Below are 20,572 nucleotides of genomic sequence, written 5' to 3' on the forward strand. Positions count from 1 at the left end.
TCAGGAGATCAAGACCATCCTAGCCAATATGGTGAAACCTCGTCTCTACTAAAAATACAAAATATTAGCTGGGCGTGGTGGCACGCCCTTGTAGTCCCAGCTACTCGGGAGGCTGAGGCAGGAGAATCTTGAACCTGGGAGGTGGAGGTTGCAGTGAGCCAAGATCGCGCCACTGCACTCCAGCCTGACAACAGAGCGAGACTCCGTTAAAAAAAAAAAAAAGGCCATACTGAATCTACCAAAAATAAATCAAAATGGAGTAAGAGAGACTGCCAGACCATCTTCTTCATGAGAGGTAATGGTCAGAGGCTTCTGAACGTTGGTATGGAAATGAGCCTGCAGGCAGGATATGTATACAGGGCAGAGGAGGTTTGTAAACTCCTCTGGTGAGTTATACCTTCAGAGCGCATATAATGTATATTATACTTTTCCTCTGCGTATGCGTTCCAGCCGTATTACCTATGTATCACCTGATCTACCAAGTCTAGACTGAAGAAGTCCTAGCAGGACTACACTACACATGGCGAGTCAGTACTTGGAGGAGATTATTCCGAAGACGATTTGTAGCCACTGCCCACTGTATATTACCTGGGCCCTTTACACTGGCCCCAGTGGAGCGGGAAAGCCAGCAGGAAGCTCCTCCCGCTGGCCTGGGAGCGGGCTGTCCATAGGACCCAAAGCACCTCCCACGGGAGAAACGCCCGGCTTTGCTTCTGGCCCCGCCCCGCCTCCCTCCAGGCCCCTCCCCGCCCCCTCGGCCCCGCCCCACCTCCCCGGCCCCGCCCCTCCTCGCGGCCTCAGCGTCTTCCTTCCGGGTCGCGCTGGGCCGGGTTCGCGGTGGTTGTGCAGCGACCAGAGAGCCGGGGAGCCGCCCCCGCACCCAGGCCTTCTCGCACTGCCTGGTCGCTGGTGAAGCCCGCTGCGCGCGCCTCTCCCGGACCCTGCAGGGTACGGCCCTTCCTTTATTTCTCCCTCCCGTGGGTCTCTGTCTTCTTCCTTCGGCACTGGGGCGGGGCGGGGCCGAGCCAACGCGCAGCTCCGCGCTTTGGGGAGTCTGGACGGCTGGCAGGGGCCCCCGCTGCCGGCCCCTCCCCGCCCGCTGCCCCGCGCCCCCGCTTCACGCTTGCGGGGCTTGCTGGGGCCCCTGAGAACTGCTGACGTGCTTCGGGCTATTTCTACGCTACAGTCTGCCTGCAGGCTGTGAGGCGTCCTCCGGAAGTGTGCGCGGCTCAGGGTTGTTTACACCAGGGGGGACTGCGGGTCGCCCACACCCGCGCTCTGTGCTGCCCTGGCAGCCACGCGTCGGCCACACGCCCGCCTGTGCTTGTGATTCCTGTGCCTCCTCCCTTGATTTCCCTCTGACATCCGATGGTTTTTGCCTAACCAGGCCTATGTTTTCTTTCTTCAGGACTGCTAGAAGGTGCCCAGCTACAACCTTGTTTCGATGTTTAGGTTTAGGGGTGCCTCTAGAGTGTGATGATGACCATCTGCTTGGCCTCCTTGTCAACATATTTATAACGGGTGGTTTTGGATTTCCTTGATTTCCCAGTGATCATTGCCACAAAGCTTCGAGATGCATTCACAGATTGAAATACAGTATACAAATAACTATTATAGAAGGTGAAGATGGTATAAGCTTGTAGTCAGGTAATTGCGTCGGCCTGATGCCCGGCTGGCTTTATGCTCCGGAGGGCACACTACCACCAGGTGCAGGGATCTCTGTGGACAGGCTCTGTTCGCAGACACAAGCTGCCTTTTCTGCTGCTTGCGTGCACTCCTCGGTTTCTTAAGTTCAGGTATAGGTATATATTTTTTTCTTTCAGGCTCACTTCCTGCCTCCATTATCCTATATCGCATATTATATCTGTTGGTTGAGTAGAGAGAGATTCATCCAGAGTCATGAACGCTCCAATAGTCCTTTATAAGATTAAGGACTTGGGGGAAATGTGCATTATGCTCTAGTAGGCACTCTAAAAGTTCCTTGAATTGGATTCTTCTTTCCATACTTGTGTTCTGAGTACTAACTTTGTTTTTAACTTCTGTCCCAAAAGTTGGCTTTTCTGAACTCTGCATTTTCAAACTCTTCCCTTCTGTTACTGACTTGAAAATCAGATAAATCAGCTCATTGTAAGATGGATAATTTCTTTACTCACGCAATGATGAAATAATGCAATTATAGTACTCTGCACAATGGTACATATGGTGCTTGCACATATGGTCAGTTAACAAAAACTACCCCTTCTTTCTTTACTGTGTTAGTCTCATCCTCTTAATTTTGCTGTGGTTGACATTCTCGATCTTAACTTCGCGGATCTAACTTCAGCGTCCTTTTAAAAAGGCCTTTATCTACATGAATTATATATAAATATCCACCTCCGTTTTCTTCTAGTATTGTTAATGATCTTATTCATATTTAGTGTGAGATAAGAAGGCTCTAACTTTATGATTTTGTTACTGACTGCATCATCATTTGTTGAATTCTATTTTTCCCTGCTGATCAGTCCTATAAATACCATAGGCCCTAAATTCTCGTGTATTCTTGGGACTTTCTGAACGGTCGTGCAGTGTTCTTTGGCTCCCTGTGGTGATCCTGGCTTCTGTGATGCTCTTACTGCTCTAGGTTTATAATGTGTTTTAATGTCTAGGGATTGGAACGATGCCTGGCATATTGTAGACATCACTAAATATTTTTGAAATGAACACATTTAGTGGGGGCAAGTTGATTCCCTTTCTTTACCTCTTGCTCCTTTAAAATTTTCCTGCCAGTTATTGAGATTCGTTTATTTTAGCTTGCTTTTTCCATGGTCAGTTGAATCATTAACTGTTAGTAAATAAATCCCTTCTGTTGCTCACTCAGAACTTGCGTTTAGAGTTGCTCCTTACAGTTACATGGAGAAGTAGCCTGATGAAAAATCTGCATGCCTTATGACTTTGCACTGTATCATAGTAACTGTAGTGTGCCTCTCCCCATCACCTATGATTTAGGATGTTCTGTACCTGGTTTCTAAGAGAAAAAATGGTTATCTGAGAGAGAAATGGCTGAAGTGTTCCCTGGGACATCCTCATATCCGTTTGTATTTTACCATCCCAACTGGATATCTCAAATACAATAAATTTTAAGATGTTGTTACTGTGGACACTTAAAACCTTATTAGCTCATGAAATAAATGTATTCATTCTTTAAAAAAGATCAAGCAATACAGAAATCCTCAAAGGTGGAAGTGAAAGTGCTGTGTGCCCACCTACCCAGTAACCTTGTTCCATAAAGATTATCACTGCTTGCAGATTTTAAAAATAATAGATTTAAGTCTACTTTTGTTTCATAAATGGCAGTGTACCATGTATAATTTTCTATAGCTTCCACTTAATAATAATGGATGAACATCCTTCTGTGTCAGTGCATATAATAGTATCTTGTCTTTTTTGTAAGTCTTTTTGGTATTTCATTGTAGGAATAACCCAAAAGTTATTTAGCCAATCCCCTGTTGGCATTATTCCACATTTATTACAAACAGAACTGCAAGGATCATTTTTGTGTTTATTCTGTATATTGTCATATTTGCATGTGAGTTTATTTCCTAAGATATGGAATTGCTAGGTCAGAGGCTACACATAAGTGTTAAATTGTGAGAGATTCTGCCAAAGTACTCCTCAAAAGTTGTTGGTAAGAGTAAATTTAGACAATTTATTAAAATGCTGCTTTTGCCACATCACATTGCGAATAATTGTCAAGGATCTGAGATCATACCCTACTTGCAAGCTAACAGTTTCATGGAAACTGGCAGAAAATATGAGACTCCTGACTGAGAGACAAAACACAACAGTAACGGTAGCCAGAGGATCATCTTATGCTGATTTGCTGGAGCCCTGATTTCCACGGGGTGATGTGACAAGAGCCCAGTGACACTAGCAGGTGAAGTAGGTTGTGTTACAAGAGAGGAATCCTTAGTTTAGGGAACCTGAATCTTTCATAGTGGGCTGCAAATAAACATGTCTGATCTTTGCCAGAGAGGGAGACATTATCTTTATTTTCCTGCATGGTAAACAAACCTGCCCTCTGTACCAGAGGGAGACATCTCTTTATCTGCCAAGGCTATTTGCTGTGTGAACACCACTGAAAAGATGAAAAATAAAGGCCATCAGTGCCTCTGCTTATATGACATGCAGAAACTTGAGAGACTTGCTAAGATGAAATGATTATTTTTTTATATTTAGTAATTTTTTGGATGAAAAATACTGTTTTATTGTGTTAGTGTTGCATTTCTTTGCTTATTGATGGGGTTGACTATCTGTATGTTTGTTGGTCATTTGTATTCATTTTTACTTGCATGATCATATCCTTTGCTTAGGTTTCTGTTGAAATGTTCCTCTTTTCTAATTGATTTGTAATAGCTCTTTACATATTGTGGCTATTAACGATTTGGTTCACCATATGCTAGTATTTTGTCATAGTCTATTTTTTAGTGTTTCTTGGGGCTTTTGCTGTATAAAGGTCTTTATTATTTATGTTGCCAGTTCTGCTGTTGTTTTCCTTTATGGCCTCTGGGTTTCCACCCCAAGATTATTAAAATGCTCTTTGTACACATTCTGTTATCACATATTAAGATTTTTAAAAATGGTTGCTATGGCATAGTATCACAAATTTATTTTTCCAAATTGCTGGACATTTTCCTAAAACATTTCTTTCGGTAAACTATCCTTTCCCTGTTATTTGACTTGACACATTTGTTGTAAGATACTATATCCTTAATTTGTTGTTTTCTCAAAGCCAACAAATCAGTAAGCAAAGTATGTTAGATACTTACTGTGATTATGATTTTGGTTGAATTCAGCCTTAAAGATAATATGTGTAATTGTTCTTAGTGGATTTTATCTTAAAAAATATAAAGTGTCTTTTTTGCCCTGTTTAATGATTTTTGCCTGGGAGTCTACATTGTCTTATATCACTCTTGCCTCTCTGTCAGTTTTGTGTGTACCTAGTAGGTCTTTTTTGCCCATATGTTTATTTTCAGTAATTTTACACCATTTTGCTTTACTTGCCTTTCATAAACATCAAACATTCATGTAACTGAGCTGGACTTTTATTTCTCCCTGAAATCTTCCCCCTTTCCAATTTGGAAGTTTGTCTTTTTTTTTTTTTTTTGAGATAGAATCTTGCTCTGTCACCCACGATGGAGTGCAATGGTGTAATTTTGGCTCACTGCAACCTCCATCTCCTGGACTCAAGTGATCCTCCTGCCTCAGCCTCCCAAGTAGCTGGGACTGCAGGTGCACACCACCATTCCTGGCTAATTTTTGTGTTTTTTATAGAGATGGGGCTTCACCGTGTTGCCCAGGCTGGTCTCAAACTCCTGGTCTCAAGTGATTCACCCGCCTTGGCCTCCCAAAGTGCTGGGGATGTAGGTGTGAGCCACTGTGCCCGACCTGGAAGTTTGTCCTTTTTTTGTTTTTGGTTTGTTTTACATTTTTTAAAACTTTTAAATAAGATCATTGTAGATTCATATACAGTTCTAAGAAATAATACAGAGAGATGTAGTCCTGTGTGTATTCACCCAGTTTCTACCTGTGGTAACACCTTGCATAACTATAGTACAATATTATACTCAGGAAATTGACATTGATACAACCTTATTCAGATTTCACCAGTTTTACATGCACCCATCCCTGTGCCTGTTTAGTCGTAAGTAATTTTATGTAGATTTCCTGTGAACATCACTGCAGTCAAAATATACAAGGGTTCCATCACAAGGTTACCTTGTACAAAATTGCGTTTATCTCTTAATAGGACAATTTAACCTAGTCATATTAACTTTTTTTTCCCCCTCTGCTGCAAGTTTGGAAATTCTGAAACCATCTATAAATGACTCTTTTTTTGCCCTTATTCTTCCCATTAATAAGTTGAGACCTGGATCTCTTGCCTTCTTTACATTCTTGGTTTCATTGATTTGATTTCTTTTCTATAGTTGTATTATTCTGTTCCCACATTGCTATAAAGAAATACCTGAGACTGGGCAGTTTATAAAGTAAAGAGGTTTAATTGGCTCACGGTTCCACAGGCTTACAGGAAGCATGATGCTGGCTTCTACTAGGCTTTTGCGGAGGCCTCAGGAAACTACAATCACTGTGGCAGGCAAAGCAGGAGCAAGGGTCTTATGTGGCAGGAGCAGGAGGAAGAAAGAGTGGGGGATGCTCTACACAGTTTGAAACAAAAAGCTCTCTTCAGAACTCTTATTAGAACACCACTAGGGGCATAGTGCTAAACCATTAGAAACCACCCCTATGATCCAGACACCTCCTTCCAGGCCCCACTTCCAGCACTGGGGATTACATTTCAGCATGCAGACACAGATGCAAAACATATCAGTAGTTCTGTTTTTTTTTTTTTCTAACCAGTTTTTAAAATTTTACCAGTATCGTATCACTTAGATTTAACTATAAGATCACTGGTTACTTCAATAGTATGTCTTCCCTATTTTTGAAATATTTAATTCTGTTTTTTTTTTTTTTTTTTCCTGGGATACATTTTTAAGTAATAGTTTCAGGAAGAGTTATGGGAAGTATACTTGCATATCTAGAATATTTTTTATTTTATTTTGTTATTTCTATGTGAATAAGAGTTATGAGCCATTTTTTTTTTCCTTTAGAATTTCCTTGAATTTAAATCAGCTTCAGTCTTTATCTTATATAGATGTTAGGTTTCTTGTATATGTGCACTAGGTCATTTATTTGTCTCTTTTAATTTTCAATTTATTTCAGTCACCACCTTTTAATTTCTGAGAAAATTTTTAAGTTAGTTTGTACTTATTTTATGGATCCTACAACCTATTAGTTTACACTAAATAATGATTTTTAAAAAAAACTGTTGTCCTAATTTTGGCATTAACTTTTATTGAATGCCATTTGCTGTAATTGCTTGTTTCCCTGTCTTTAAAATGGTTAATTCTATTTAGATGTATAAATGCAGATCTATGTTGACCATCTTGTTCCTGGTCTGAAATATTTCATGTCATGAAGATCACTATTCTCTTTTCCAGACAGGTAGTTTCCTAAGGCAAGATGAGTGGTTGGGGCTGTGTGAGCAGGCTTTGCCCTTGGCAGAATAAATGGGCAGAACATGCCAAGTAGTACTTATCTTTAAACAGAACAGACAAGTAAGCTAGCATGTGCATAAACACATCAATACTAGGGTATCAGGTTTACAACTTGACTTGTTTTGACTGAAAGCAAAAGCACACAGAACAGTTACATCATCCTAAAAATTCCTTGTATGACCCCTTCGTAGTTACTATAGTCAATTTCTCTTTCTTCCCTTAACCCTGGGCAATCACTGATCTATCTGCCTTTCCTATTTGCCTTTTCCAAAGTATCACATAAATGAGATCATACAATATGTAGTTTTTGCATCAGACCTCTGTCACTTAACAAAATGCGTTTTAAGATTCATCTATATTATTGCCTGGATTGGTAGTTCTTTTTTTTTTTTTTTTCCTGAGTAGTAACTCATTGTATGGATATAACACTGTCCATTCATCTGTCAAGGACATCTTAGATGTTTCTAAGTTGGAACAGTTATGAATAAACCTGCTATAAACGTTTGTATACAAGTTTTTGGTTGAATAGGTTTTCAGTACTCTTGAGTAAATACCTTGGAGTGGGATTGCTGGATGGTTTGGTAAGGGTGGATGGAACTTTATAATAAACTGCCAAACTGTCTTTCAAAGTGGCTATATGATTTTGCATTCCCACTAGAAATGTTTGCAGAATCTAATTTGGTATCTTAAAATTTGATTCATTTGTAATTAACTCTTCCCAGGTCTTCCCCTAAGAGTAAATACTTCTCAGGTCTAAGATGAAATAAGATGAAATACTTTCTCAGGGTTTACTCTTTTTTTTTTTTTTTTTTTTTTTTGAGACAGAGTCTTGCTCTGTCGCCGAGACTGGAGTGCAGTGGCCGGATCTCGGCTCACTGCAAGCTCCGCCTCCCGGGTTTACGCCATTCTCCTGCCTCAGCCTCCCGAGTAGCTGGGACTACAGGCACCCGCCACCTCGCCCGGCTATTTTTTTTTGTATTTTTTACTAGAGACGGGGTTTCACCGGGTTAGCCAGGATGGTCTCGATCTCCTGACCTCGTGATCCGCCCGTCTCGGCCTCCCAAAGTGCTGGGATTACAGGCTTGAGCCACCGCGCCCGGCCAGGGTTTACTCTTTTGAAACTGTACTTGATCTTACTCTTCAGTAATATGTTTGCTAGGACATGTACAAGTATCCCGTAAGAGAAAAAAAGATATTATCAAGTAGATGAAAGGGCAAGCACAGACTGGGAGAAAACGTCTGCAAAAACGTCTAACAAAGAATGTGTATCCAGTGCATATAAAGAACTCTTACAACTCCATAATAAGAAAACAACAACAACAAAAAAATGGATTAGAAAATAGACACTGCACTAAAGAAGATACAGATGGCAAATAAGCACATGAAAAGATGTTCCATGTCATTAATCAATTGAGAAGTTCAAATTAAAACCACAGGGTATCACCACCCACCCACTAGAATGGATGAAGATAGACCATATTAACTATTGATGAGGATGTGGAGCAACTGGAACTCTCATATGTTGATGTCAGAATGTAAAATGCTACAGCCACTTTGGAAATAATTTGGTACTAGAAACAACCCAAATGGTTCACAACAACTGAATTGATATGCCTATGTAGCTGACCCTTGAACAACATGGGTTTGAACTGTGAAGGTATTTGCTTATATGCAGTTTTTTTCCGATAAATATAGAAAAATTTTGGAGGTTTGCAACAATTTGAAAAAACTTGCAGATTGCATAGCCTGGAAATATATATATATAAAAAAGGTATTTCACGAATACATGAAATATTTGTAGATACTAGTCTATTTTATAATTTACTGCCATGAATAGCACACAAATATGTTCTAAAAAGTTAAAATTTATCAAAAGGTGATCACACACTTACAGAATGTACATGCTTCCATTTGCAGTTGAGAGAAATGTAAACAAACGTAAATTCAATATTAAATCATAACTGCATAAAATTAGATGTAGTACATGCTATACTACTGTAATAATTTCATGATCACCTCCAGTTGCTATTGCAGTGAGCTCAAATATTGCAGCTATCAGCTTCCAGTGCTGTGTGAAGCTAATCATCTACACATGAGCAGTTTGTCTCTCTAGTAAATTGTGTATTACAGTAAGAAGTGATTTCTTTCTGATTCTCATGTATTTTTCACTGTGTTTAGTGTAATACCATAAAATTTGAATAACACCATGGGACTCTTAGAAAGTGCCACTGGTAATGCTGGGAGTGTTTCCAAGAAACAGAGAGAAGTCATGACATTACAAGCAAAAACTGAATTGCTTGTTATGTACCATAGATTACAGTCTGCAGCTATGGTTACCTGTCATTTCAAGACAAATGAATCCAGCAAAAGGACCACTGTAAAAAAAGAAAAGAGAATTTATGTAGCCGTTGCTACAGTTATATCAGCAGGTGCAAAGTGGTATTGTGAAATACCACTTTATCTCATATTGAAAATGCAGCTCTTATGTGGGTGCAGGATTGCTATAAGAAAGGCATACTTGTAGACTCTAATATGTTTTGAGAGAAAGTGAAGTTAATGTATGACAGCTTAAAGCAAAAGGAAGGTGAAGAATCTAATGCTAGAGAATTTAATGCCAGCAAAGGATGGTTTGATAATTGTAGAAAGAAGTTTGACTTTACAATGTTAAGATAACAGGAAAGGCAGTTGCTACTGTTCAAGAGGCAGCAGATGATTTCCCAGATACCATTAAAATAATTGAGGAGAAAGGCTATCTGCTTAAATGGGGTTCTTTCTCTTTTGTTTTGTTTGTTTTGTTTTGTTTCGTTTCATTTTGTTTCGTTTCCATCCTTCCATCCATCCATCCTTCTTTTTTTTTAAATTATACTTTATGTTCTAGGGTACATGTGCACAATGTGCAGGTATGTTACATATGTATACATGTGCCATGTTGATGTACTGTATCCATTAACTCGTCATTTACATTAGGTATATCTCCTAATGCTATCCCTTCCCTCTCCCACCACCCCACAACAGGCCTTGGTGTGTGATGTTCCCCTTCCTGTGTCCAAGTAATCTCATTGCTCAGTTCCCACCTATGAGTGAGAACATGCGGTGTTTGGTTTTCTGTTCTTGCAATAGTTTGCTGAGAATGATGGTTTCCAGCTACATCCATGTCCCTACAAAGGACATGAACTCATCCTTTCTTATGGCTGCATAGTATTCCATGGTGTATATGTGCCATGTTTTCTTAATCCAGTCTGTTGTTGATGGACATTTGGGTTGGTTCCAAGTCTTTGCTATTGTGAATGGTGCCGCAGTAAACATACATGTGCATGTGTCTTTATAGCAGCATGATTTATAATCCTTTGGGTATATACCCTGTAATGGGATGGCTGGGTGAAATAGTATTTCTAGTTCTAGATCCTTGAGGAATCGCCACACTGTCTTCCACAATGGTTGAACTAGTTTACAGTCCCGCCAACAGTGTAAAAGTGTTCCTGTTTCTCCACATCCTCTCCAGCACCTGTTGTTTCCTGACTTTTTAATGATTGCCATTCTAACTGGTGTGAGATGGTATCTCATTGTGGTTTTGATTTGCATTTCTCTGAAGGTGAGTGATGATGAGCTTTTTTTCATGTGTGTGTTGGCTGCATAAATGTCGTCTTTTGAGAAGTGTCTGTTCATATCCTTTGCCCACTTTTTGATGGGGTTGTTTATTTTTTTCTTGTAAATTTGTTTGAGTTCTTTGTAGGTTCTGGATATTAGCCCTTTGTCAGATGAGTAGATTGCAAAAATTTTCTCCCATTCTGTAGGTTGCCTGTTCACTCTGATGGTAGTTTCTTTTGCTGTGCAGAAGCTCTTTAGTTTAATGAGATCCCATTTGTCAATTTTGGCTTTTGTTGCCATTGCTTTTGGTGTTTTCGACATGAAGTCCTTGCCTATGCCTGTGTCCTGAATGGTATTGCCTAAGTTTTCTTCTAGGGTTTTTATGGTTTTAGGTCTAACATTTAAGTCTCTAAGCCATCTTGAATTAATTTTTGTATAAGGAGTAAGGAAGGGATCCAGTTTCAGCTTTCTACATATGGCTAGCCAGTTTTCCCAGCACCATTTATTAAATAGGGAATCCTTTTCCCATTTCTTGTTTTTCTCAGGTTTGTCAAAGATAAGATGGTTGTAGATGTGTGGTATTATTTCTGAGGGCTCTGTTCTGTTCCATTGGTCTATATCTCTGTTTTGGTACCAGTGCTGTGCTGTTTTGGTTAATGTAGCCTTGTAGTATAGGTAGCATGATGTCAGGTAGCATGATGTCTCCAGCTTTGTTCTTTTGACTTAGAATTTTCTTGGCAATGCGGGCTCTTTTTTGGTTCCATATGAACTTTAAAGTAGTTTTTTCTAATTCTGTGAAGAAAGTCATTGGTAGCTTAATGGGGACGGCATTGAATCTATAAATTACCTGGGGCAGTATGGCCATTTTCATGATATTAATTCTTCCTATCCATGAGCATGGTATGTTCTTCCATTTGTTTGTGTCCTCTTTTATTTCATTGAGCAGTGGTTTGTAGTTCTCCTTGAAGGGGTCCTTCACATCCCTTGTAAGTTGGATTCCTAGGTATTTTATTCTCTTTGAAGTTATTGTGAATGGGAGTTCATTCATGATTTGGCTCTCTGTTTGTCTGTTATTGGTGTATATGAATGCTTGTGATTTTTGCACATTGATTTTGTATCCTGAGACTTTGCTGAAGTTGCTTATCAGCTTAGGGAGAGTTTCAGCTGAGACGATGAGGTTTTCTAAATATACAATCATGTCATCTGCAAACAGGGACAATTTGACTTCTTCTTTTCCTAATTGAATACCCTTTATTTCTTTCTATTGCCTGATTTCCCTGGCCAGAACTTCCAACACTGTGTTGAATAGGAGTAGTGAGAGAGGGCATCCCTGTCTTGTGCCAGTTTTTAAGGGGAATGCTTCCAGTTTTTGCCCCTTCAGTATGATATTGGCTGTGGGTTTGTCATAAATAGCTCTTATTATTTTGAGATAGGTTCCATCAATACCAAATTTATTGAGAGTTTTTAGCATGAAGGGCTGTTGAATTTTGTCAAAGGCCTTTTCTGCATCTATTGAGATAATCATGTGGTTTTTGTCTTTGGTTCTGTTTATATGCTGGATTACGTTTATCGATTTGCGAATGTTGACCCAGCCTTGCATCCCAGGGATGAAGCCCACTTGATCATGGTGGAAAAGCTTTTTGATGTGCTGCTGGATTCGATTTCCCAGTATTTTATTGAGGATTTTTGCATCGATGTTCATCAGGAATATTAATCTAAAATTCTCTTTTTTCGTTGTGTCTCTGCCAGGCTTTGGTATCAGGATGATGTTGGCCTTATAAAATGGGTTAGGGAGGATTCCCTCTTTTTCTATTGATTGGAATAGTTTCAGAAGGAATGGTACCAGCTCCTCCTTGTACGTCTGGTAGAATTCAGCTGTGAATCCGTCTCGTCCTGGACTTTTTTTCGTTGTTAGGCTATTAATTATTGCCTCAATTTCAGAGCCTGCTATTGGTCTATTCAGGGATTCAGCTTCTTCCTGGTTTAGTCTTGGGAGAGTGTATGTGTCCAGGAATTTGTCCATTTCTTCTAGGTTTTCTAGTATATTTGTGTAGAGCTGTTTATAGTATTCTCTGATGGTAGTTTGTATTTCTGTGGGGTTGGTGGTGATATCCCCTTTATCATTTTTTATTGCGTCTATTTGATACTTCTCTCTTTTCTTCTTTATTCGTCTTGCTAGTGGTCTATCAATTTTGTTGATCTTTTCAAAAAACCAGCTCCTGGGTTCATTGATTTTTTTGAAGGATTTTTTTGTGTCTCTATCTCCTTCAGTTCTGCTCTGATCTTAGTTTTTTCTTGCCTTCTGCTAGCTTTCGAATGTGTTTGCTCTTGCTTCTCTAGTTCTTTTAACTGTGATGTTAGGGTGTCAATTTTAGATCTTTCCTGCTTTCTCTTGTGGGCATTTAGTGCTATAAATTTCCCTCACACACTGCTTTAAATGTGACCCAGAGATTCTGGTATGTTGTATCTTTGTTCTCATTGGTTTGAAAGAACATCTTTATTTCTGCCTCCATTTTGTTACGTACCCAGTAGTCATTCAGGAGTAGGTTGTTCAGTTTCCATGTAGTTGAGCGGTTTTGATTGAGTTTCTTAGTCCTGAGTTCTAGTTTGATGGCACTGTGGTCTGAGAGACAGTTGGTTATAATTTCTGTTCTTGTACATTTGCTGAGGAGTGCTTTACTTCCAACTATGTGGTCAATTTTGGAATAAGTGCAATGTGGTGCTGAGAAGGATGTATATTCTGTTGATTTGGGGTGGAGAGTTCTGTAGATGTCTATTAGGTCCGCTTGGTGCAGAGTTGAGTTCAATTCCTGGATATCTTTGTTAACTTTCTGTCTCATTGATCTGTCTAATGTTGACAGTGGGGTGTTAAAGTCTCCCATTATTATGGTATGGGAGTCTAAGTCTGGGTGCTCCTGTATTGGGTGCACATGTATTTTGGATAGTTAGCTTTTCTTGTTCAATTGATCCCTTACCATTATGTAATGTCCTTCTTTGTCTCTTTTGATCTTTGATGGTTTAAAGTCTGTTTTATCAGAGAGTAGGATTGCAACCCCTGTCTTTTTCTGCTTTCCATTTGCTTGGTAGATCTTCCTCCATCCCTTTATTTTGAGCCTATGTGTGTCTCTGCATGTGAGATGGGTCTCCTGAATATAGCCAACTGATGGGCCTTGACTCTTTATCCAATTTTCCAGTCTGTGTCTTTTAATTGGACCATTTAGCCCATTTACATTTAAGGTTAATATTATTGTGTGTGAACTTGATTCTGTCATTATGTTAGCTGGTTATTTTGCTCGTTAGTTGATGCAGTTTCTTCCTAGCATGGATGGTCTTTACAATTTGGCATGTTTTTGCAATGGCTGGTTCGGGTTGTTCCTTTCCATGTTTAGTGTTTCCTTCAGGAGCTCTTGTAGGGCAGGCCTGGTGGTGACAAAATCTCTCAGCATTTGCTTGTCTGTAAAGGATTTTATTTCTCCTTCACTGATGAAACTTAGTTTGGCTGGATATGAAATTCTGGGTTGAAAATTCCTTTCTTTAAGAATGTCGAATATTGGCCCCCACTTTCTTATGGCTTGTAGAGTTTCTGCCGAGAGATCTGCTGTTAGTCTGATGGGCTTCCCTTTGTGGGTAACCTGACCTTTCTCTCTGGCTGCCTTTAACATTTTTTCCTTCATTTCAACTTTGGTGAATCTGACAATTATGTGTCTTGGAATTGCTCTTCTCGAGGAGTATCTTTGTGGCGTTCTCTGGATTTCCTGAATTTGAATGTTGGCCTGCCTTGCTAGGTTGGGGAAGTTCTCCTGGATAATATCCTGCAGAGTGTTTTCCAACTTTGTTCCATTCTCACTGTCACTTTCTAGGTACACCAATCAGACGTAGATTTGGTCTTTTCACGTAATCCCATATTTCTTGCAGGCTTTGTTCATTTCTTTTTACTCTTTTTTCTCTAAACTTCTCTTCTCGCTTCGTTTCATTCATTTGATCTTCAATCACTGATACTCTTTCTTCCAGTTGATCGAGCCGGTTACTGAAGCTTGTGCATTTGTCACGTAGTTCTTGTGTCATGGTTTTCATCTCTATCAGGTCGTTTATGGACTTCTCTGCATTGGTTATTCTAGTTATCCATTCGTAAAATCTTTTTTCAAGGTTTTTAATTTCTTTGCGCTGGGTTCATAGTTCCTTCTTTAGCTCTGAGAAGTTTGATCGACTGAAGCCTTCTTCTCTCAACTTGTCAAAGTCATTCTCCGTCCAGCTTTGTTCCTTTGCTGGTGAGGAGCTACGTTTCTTTGGAGGGGGAGAGGCGCTCTGATTTTTTGAATTTTCAGCTGTTCTGCACTGCTTTTTCCCCATCTTTGTGGTTTTAACTACCTTTGGTCTTTGATGATGGTGACATACAGATGGGATTTTGGTGTGGATGTCCTTTCTGTTTGTTAGTTTTCCTTCTAAGAGTCAGGACCCCTCGGCTACAGGTCTGTTGGAGTTTGCTTGAGGTCCACTCCAGACCCTGTTTCCCTGGTTATCAGCAGCGGAGGCTGCAGAAGAGAGAATATTGCTGAACAACAAGTGTTGCTGTCTGATCGTTCCTCTGGAAGCTTCGTCTCAGAGGTGTACCTGTCCGTGTGAGGTGTGAGGTGTCAGTCTGCCCCTAGTGGGGGATGTCTCTCAGTTAGGCTACTCGGGAGTCAGGGACCCACTTGAGCAGGCAGTCTGTCAGTTCTGAGATCTCAGCTTCCGTGTTGGAAGAATCACTACTCTCTTCAAAGCTGTCAGACAGGGACATTTACATCTGCAGAGGTTTCTGCTGCTTTTTGTTTAGCTATGCCCTGCCCCAGAGATGGAGTCTACAGAGGCAGGCAGGCCTCCTTGAGCTGTGGTGGGCTCCACCCAGTTCGAACTTCCCGGCAGCTTACCTACTTAAGCTTCAGCAATGGTGGGTGCCATTCCCCCAGCCTCGCTGCCACCTTGCAGTTAGATCTCAGACTGCTGTGCTAGCAATGAGGGTGGGACCCTCTGAGCCAGGTGTGGGATATAATCTCCTGGTGTGCCATTTGCTAAGAACTTGGTAAAGCACAGTATTAGGGTGGGAGTGACCTAATTTTCCAGGTGTTGTGTGTCATGGTTTCCCTTGGCTAGGAAAGGGAATTCCCTTCCCCCTTGTGCTTCCCAGGTGAGGGGATGCCTTGCCCTGCTTTTGCTCTCACTCGTTGGGCTACACCCACTGTCTTGCACTGACTGACTGACACGCCCCAGTGAGATGAACCTGGTACCTCAGTTGGAAATGCGGAAATCACCCATCTTCTCTGTCGCTCACACTGGAAGCTGGAGGCTGGAGCTGTTCCTATTTGGCCATCTTGGCACCCAATCCCATCCATCCTTCTTGACTTGTCTTCCTTCCGTCTTGTCTTGTTTTTTTTTTTTTTTTTTTTTTTTTTTTTTTTTTTTTTGAGACAGGATCTTGCTCTGTCATCCAGGCTGGAGTGCAATGGCATGATCACAGCTTACTGTAGCCCCAGGCTCCTGAGGTGGAAGCAGTCCTCCCAGGTAGCTAGGATTACAGGTGCACACCACCACACTTGGCAATTTTTTTATGTTTTATTTTTGTAGAGGCAGGGTCTCCCTGTGTTGCTTAGGCTGGTCTTGAACTCCTGGTCTCAAGTGATCCTTCTGCCTTGGCCTCCCAAAGTGCATGAGCCACTGCGCCCAGCCTCAGTCAGGTTTTAAATGCAGATGAAGTGCCCTATTCTGGGGGGAAAAAAAGCCACAAAAGACATTTGTTATTGAAGAAGTAAAGCAAGCACCAAGATTTAAGGCAGGAAGGGACAGAGTAACTCTGGTGTTTTGTGCAAATGCATCTGCGTTTATGATCAAGATTCCCCTTATTTGTAAAGCTACTAACCCCCAGCCTTAAACAGAAAAGGTAAATGCCACTTATCAGTCTTTTGGTTGTGTAACAAGAAGGCCTGGACAGTGAGAATTCTTTTTCTTGATTGATTTCATCAATGCTTTCTCCCTGAAGTCAGGAGGTATTAATACCTTGCTATAAGGGACTGCCTTTTAAAGTTCTTTTGGTATCAGACAAGGTCCCTGGCCACCCAGAACTCCATGAGTTTAACACTGAAGATGTCAAAGTATTCCAGTTGTCCCCACATGCAATGTCCCTAATTCAGCCTGCAGATCAGGGAGTCGTAAGGAGCTTTAAGGCTTATTATACATGGTACTCTATGGAAAGAACTGTCAACTCTGTGGATGAGAACCTCAACAGAGATAACCTGTATGTTTGGAAGGATTACACCATAAATATGCCATTGTTACAGAAAAAACTGTGAAGGCCATCAAGACTCAAACAATAAGAAAATTAAAGAAAACTGTACTGATAGTGTACATGACTTCACAGGATATATGACAGAACCAATCAAGGAAATCATGAAAGAGATTGTAGATATGGCAAAAAAAAAAAAAAAAAAAAAAAAAGGTGCAGGGGGAGGAGGATGAAGGATTTCAAAATATGGATCTTAGAGAAATTCAAGAGCTAATAGACTCCACACCAGAGGAGTTAACAGAAAACGACTTGGTGGAGACGAGTGTTTCTGAATTAGTGCCAGATGACGAGGAAGAAGACATAAAAGAAGCAGTGCCAGAAAACAAATTGACATTAGACAATCTGGCAGAAAGTTCCAATTATTCTGGACGGTTTTGACTTCTTTTACAACATGGACCCTTCTGTGACATGGACACTGCAACTAAAGCAAACGGTAGAAGAAGGATTGGTACTGTATAGAGATATTTTTGGAGAAATGAAAAAGCAAAAAGTCAGGCAGAAATTATAGTATATTTCCATAAAGTTGCACCAAATGTGCCTATCTCTCCTGCCTCTTTTTATACCTCCTCCATCACTTTCACCTCTGTAGTCTGAATAGCAAGGTCTACCCCTCCTCTTCCTCCTCCCTCCTCAGCCTACCCAGCCTACTCAACATGAAGATCAGACTGAAGACCTTTGTGGTAATTCACTTTCACTTAATGAGTAGTCAGTATATTTTCTCTTATGATTTTCTTAACAATACTTCCTTTTCTCTAGCTTACTTTATGGTAAGAATACATTATATAACTTACAAAATATGTTAATCAACTGTTTATGTTGTTGGTAAGCCTTCTGGTCAACAGTAGGCTATTAGTAAAGTTTTGGGTAAGTCAAAAGTTATACTCAGATTTTTAAAAATTTATTTTTAGTAGAGACAGTGTTTTTCCATATTGGCCAGGCCGGTCTCAAACTCCTGACCTCTGGTGATCCACCTGCCTCAGCTTCCCAGAGTGCTGGGATTACAGGCATGAGCCTCTATGCCAGCCTATATTCAGATTTTTTACTTCACAGGGGGTCAGTGCCCCAATCCCATACATTGTTCAAGGGTCAACTGTATAATAGGATTTGATTCAGAATAAAAAGGAACTGAATTACTCATACACATAGCATCATGGGTACATCTGGAAGACAGGCTGAATAAAATAAGCTAGATGTAAAATAATGCAGTTGATCCTCAAACAACATGAAGGTTAGGGGTGCTGATCCCCCATGCAGTTGATCTAGCTATAATTTTTTACTCCCCATAAGCTTAAATACCACTGAATACCCTATGGTTGACTGGAAGCCTTACTGATAACATATACAGTTGGTTAATATATGTTTTATATGTTATATGTATTGTATACTGTACTCTTACAATGAAATAGGCTAGAGAAAGAAAATATTAAGAAAATAATAAGAAAGAGAAAATATATTTACTCTTTATTAAGTGGAAATGGGTCATCATAAAGGTCTTCATCCTCATTGTCGTCATGTTAAATAGGCTGAGAGGGAGGAAGAGGATGGGTCAGTCTTGCTGTCTCGGAGGTCGCAGAGACAGAAGAAAAGGCACATATAAGTGGACCCACACAGTTCAAACCTGTGTTGTTTAAGGGTCAACTATACATACTATATTATTTCACTTTCATATAATTCTGGAATAAAGGACAATCTGGTTTGTAGTGACAGAAAGCAGATCAGTTTTTGCCTGGTGCAGGTTGTGGATAGGTGATTGACCAGGGAACCTTTTAGGCTGGGGTAATATTCTGTCTCTTGGTTTTGGTGGTGGTTATGTTGGTTTCTGTCATTGTCAAAACTCATCAAATTATATGCTTAAAGTGGGGTGTTGTTTTATACTAAAGTTAATTTAACAGTATTAAACCATTTTAGTTAGTTGCTATTTTAACTATAATGGCAAGCTATGACAGACGTATTGTCCTTGGATTTTTGTTAGGCAGGGTGTAAATCCACTATATTTTTTTCTAGGTAAAATGTTCTCTGTTAATGTACAAAAATATATGGCTAATATTTGGCTAAAGTAAATTCACATAATTAGTATGACTTTAATAAACAAAATATCATTTTTTCTTTCTTCTGTAAGTTCCTTAAATTTATCCTTAACCAGATATCTCCAATTTTAATATTTCAGTTAAATATGCATTGCGTATCTGCTAAAGATTTAGGGTTATTCCAGATTCACAGTTCTTCTCATTCAGATGGCTTATTCTTACCCATCATTAAACCCTGAAGAAAAAGGTAATATATAGGTAATATAACAATGGAATGTATTTCTAAGTTATGTTGTGTCATCGTACCTGTGTAATTAGAAACATATCCTTTCTTGTCACTCTGAGATAGCATCTTGGTCAGGAAGAGGGTTTCCAGATCCATTATATCAGAAAAACAACAACAACAACAAAATCATTCCACTCATCCTATAGCTCTACTTTAAAAAAAAAAAAAAAAAAAAGATTTCTTCAATTCCTTTTTCTGCTTTTCTTGCTACTAAAGATCGATTATGAAATATTTCAGAAGTTTAGATATGCTTGTTAAACTCTAGGAAAGAAAGAATACATTCTGCAGAACTAACCTTTATCAATTCGTAGTTTAAATTTGTTCTGAATCTTATCTCTTGTTTTCCAATAGATTCGTTCCTAGTTGACTTCTTGGTTACCTCTTGCTTAGTTCCTGCCATTTATTCATTAACTCAGCAGAGGATTTTGCAGAGTCTACTGTGTTCCAGACTTTTTGCATCATTTCCTTGATTTTTGAGATCTACCTTGATTCCTTGAAGAGAGTGGTACTATTTACCTCTGGTTTTTAAGATTTTTGCTCTCCTTTTAGATTTTTCTTCCTGGCCTGGTTCCCTTGCCTTCTCCATTTGCTTTATTTGCTTGGATTTTCAAGAAGCTTTGAAGCTGGATAGGAGTCTCCAGTTTTCCTCTTGATCCATATGTTTCAGGTAAGAACTCCACCTATTTTTTCTACATTGGGGCCTTATTGATTTAAAAAATACAGTCATAATAAATTTTTTTTTTTTTTTTTTTGAGACGAAGTCTCGCTCTGTGGCCCAGGCTGGAGTGCAGTGGCCGGATCTCAGCTCACTGCAAGCTCCGCCTCCCGGGTTTACGCCATTCTCCTGCCTCAGCCTCCCGAGTAGCTGGGACTACACGCGCCCGCCATCTCGCCCGGCGAGTTTTTTGTATTTTTTTAGTAGAGACGGGGTTTCACCGGGTTAGCCAGGATGGTCTCGATCTCCTGACCTCGTGATCCGCCCGTCTCGGCCTCCCAAAGTGCTGGGATTACAGGCTTGAGCCACCGCGCCCGGCCAATAAAAATGTTTTAACTGGGGAAGAATTTATTTAGAGGAAGAGAGAGGCACATAAAGCCCTAAGATACCATCCCAAGTAATTTCCATGCTAACACTATTACATTTTTTCAGTGTTAGTTTTTTAAGATCTAGTACAATTAGAATATCAATAATTATGATGAAGAAAAAGAGGAGTTTTTCCAGTGCTTGGCCTTTGCTCCTTTACATCCATCTAATACCAGAACA

General features: G+C 40.0%; 1 protein-coding gene across 3 annotated transcripts in view; it reads left to right on the forward strand.

The window, feature by feature from the left end:
• The first annotated feature begins 803 nt into the window (after window positions 1-803).
• The window catches only part of LOC105499047 (F-box and leucine rich repeat protein 4), a 96,949-nt gene continuing 77,180 nt past the window's right edge, over window positions 804-20,572 (forward strand). For 2 of the 3 annotated variants that reach the window (XM_011771448.3, XM_011771446.2), the window contains exons 1-2: window positions 804-948; window positions 19,861-19,978. The gene's annotated coding sequence lies outside the window, so the exon portion shown is untranslated. The remainder of the gene's footprint in view (window positions 949-19,860; window positions 19,979-20,572) is intronic. The other variant, XM_011771447.3, reaches the window with a different exon arrangement.

The sequence above is a fragment of the Macaca nemestrina genome, chromosome 5 (assembly GCF_043159975.1).
Source record: "Macaca nemestrina isolate mMacNem1 chromosome 5, mMacNem.hap1, whole genome shotgun sequence".
Classification (NCBI taxonomy): domain Eukaryota; kingdom Metazoa; phylum Chordata; class Mammalia; order Primates; family Cercopithecidae; genus Macaca; species Macaca nemestrina.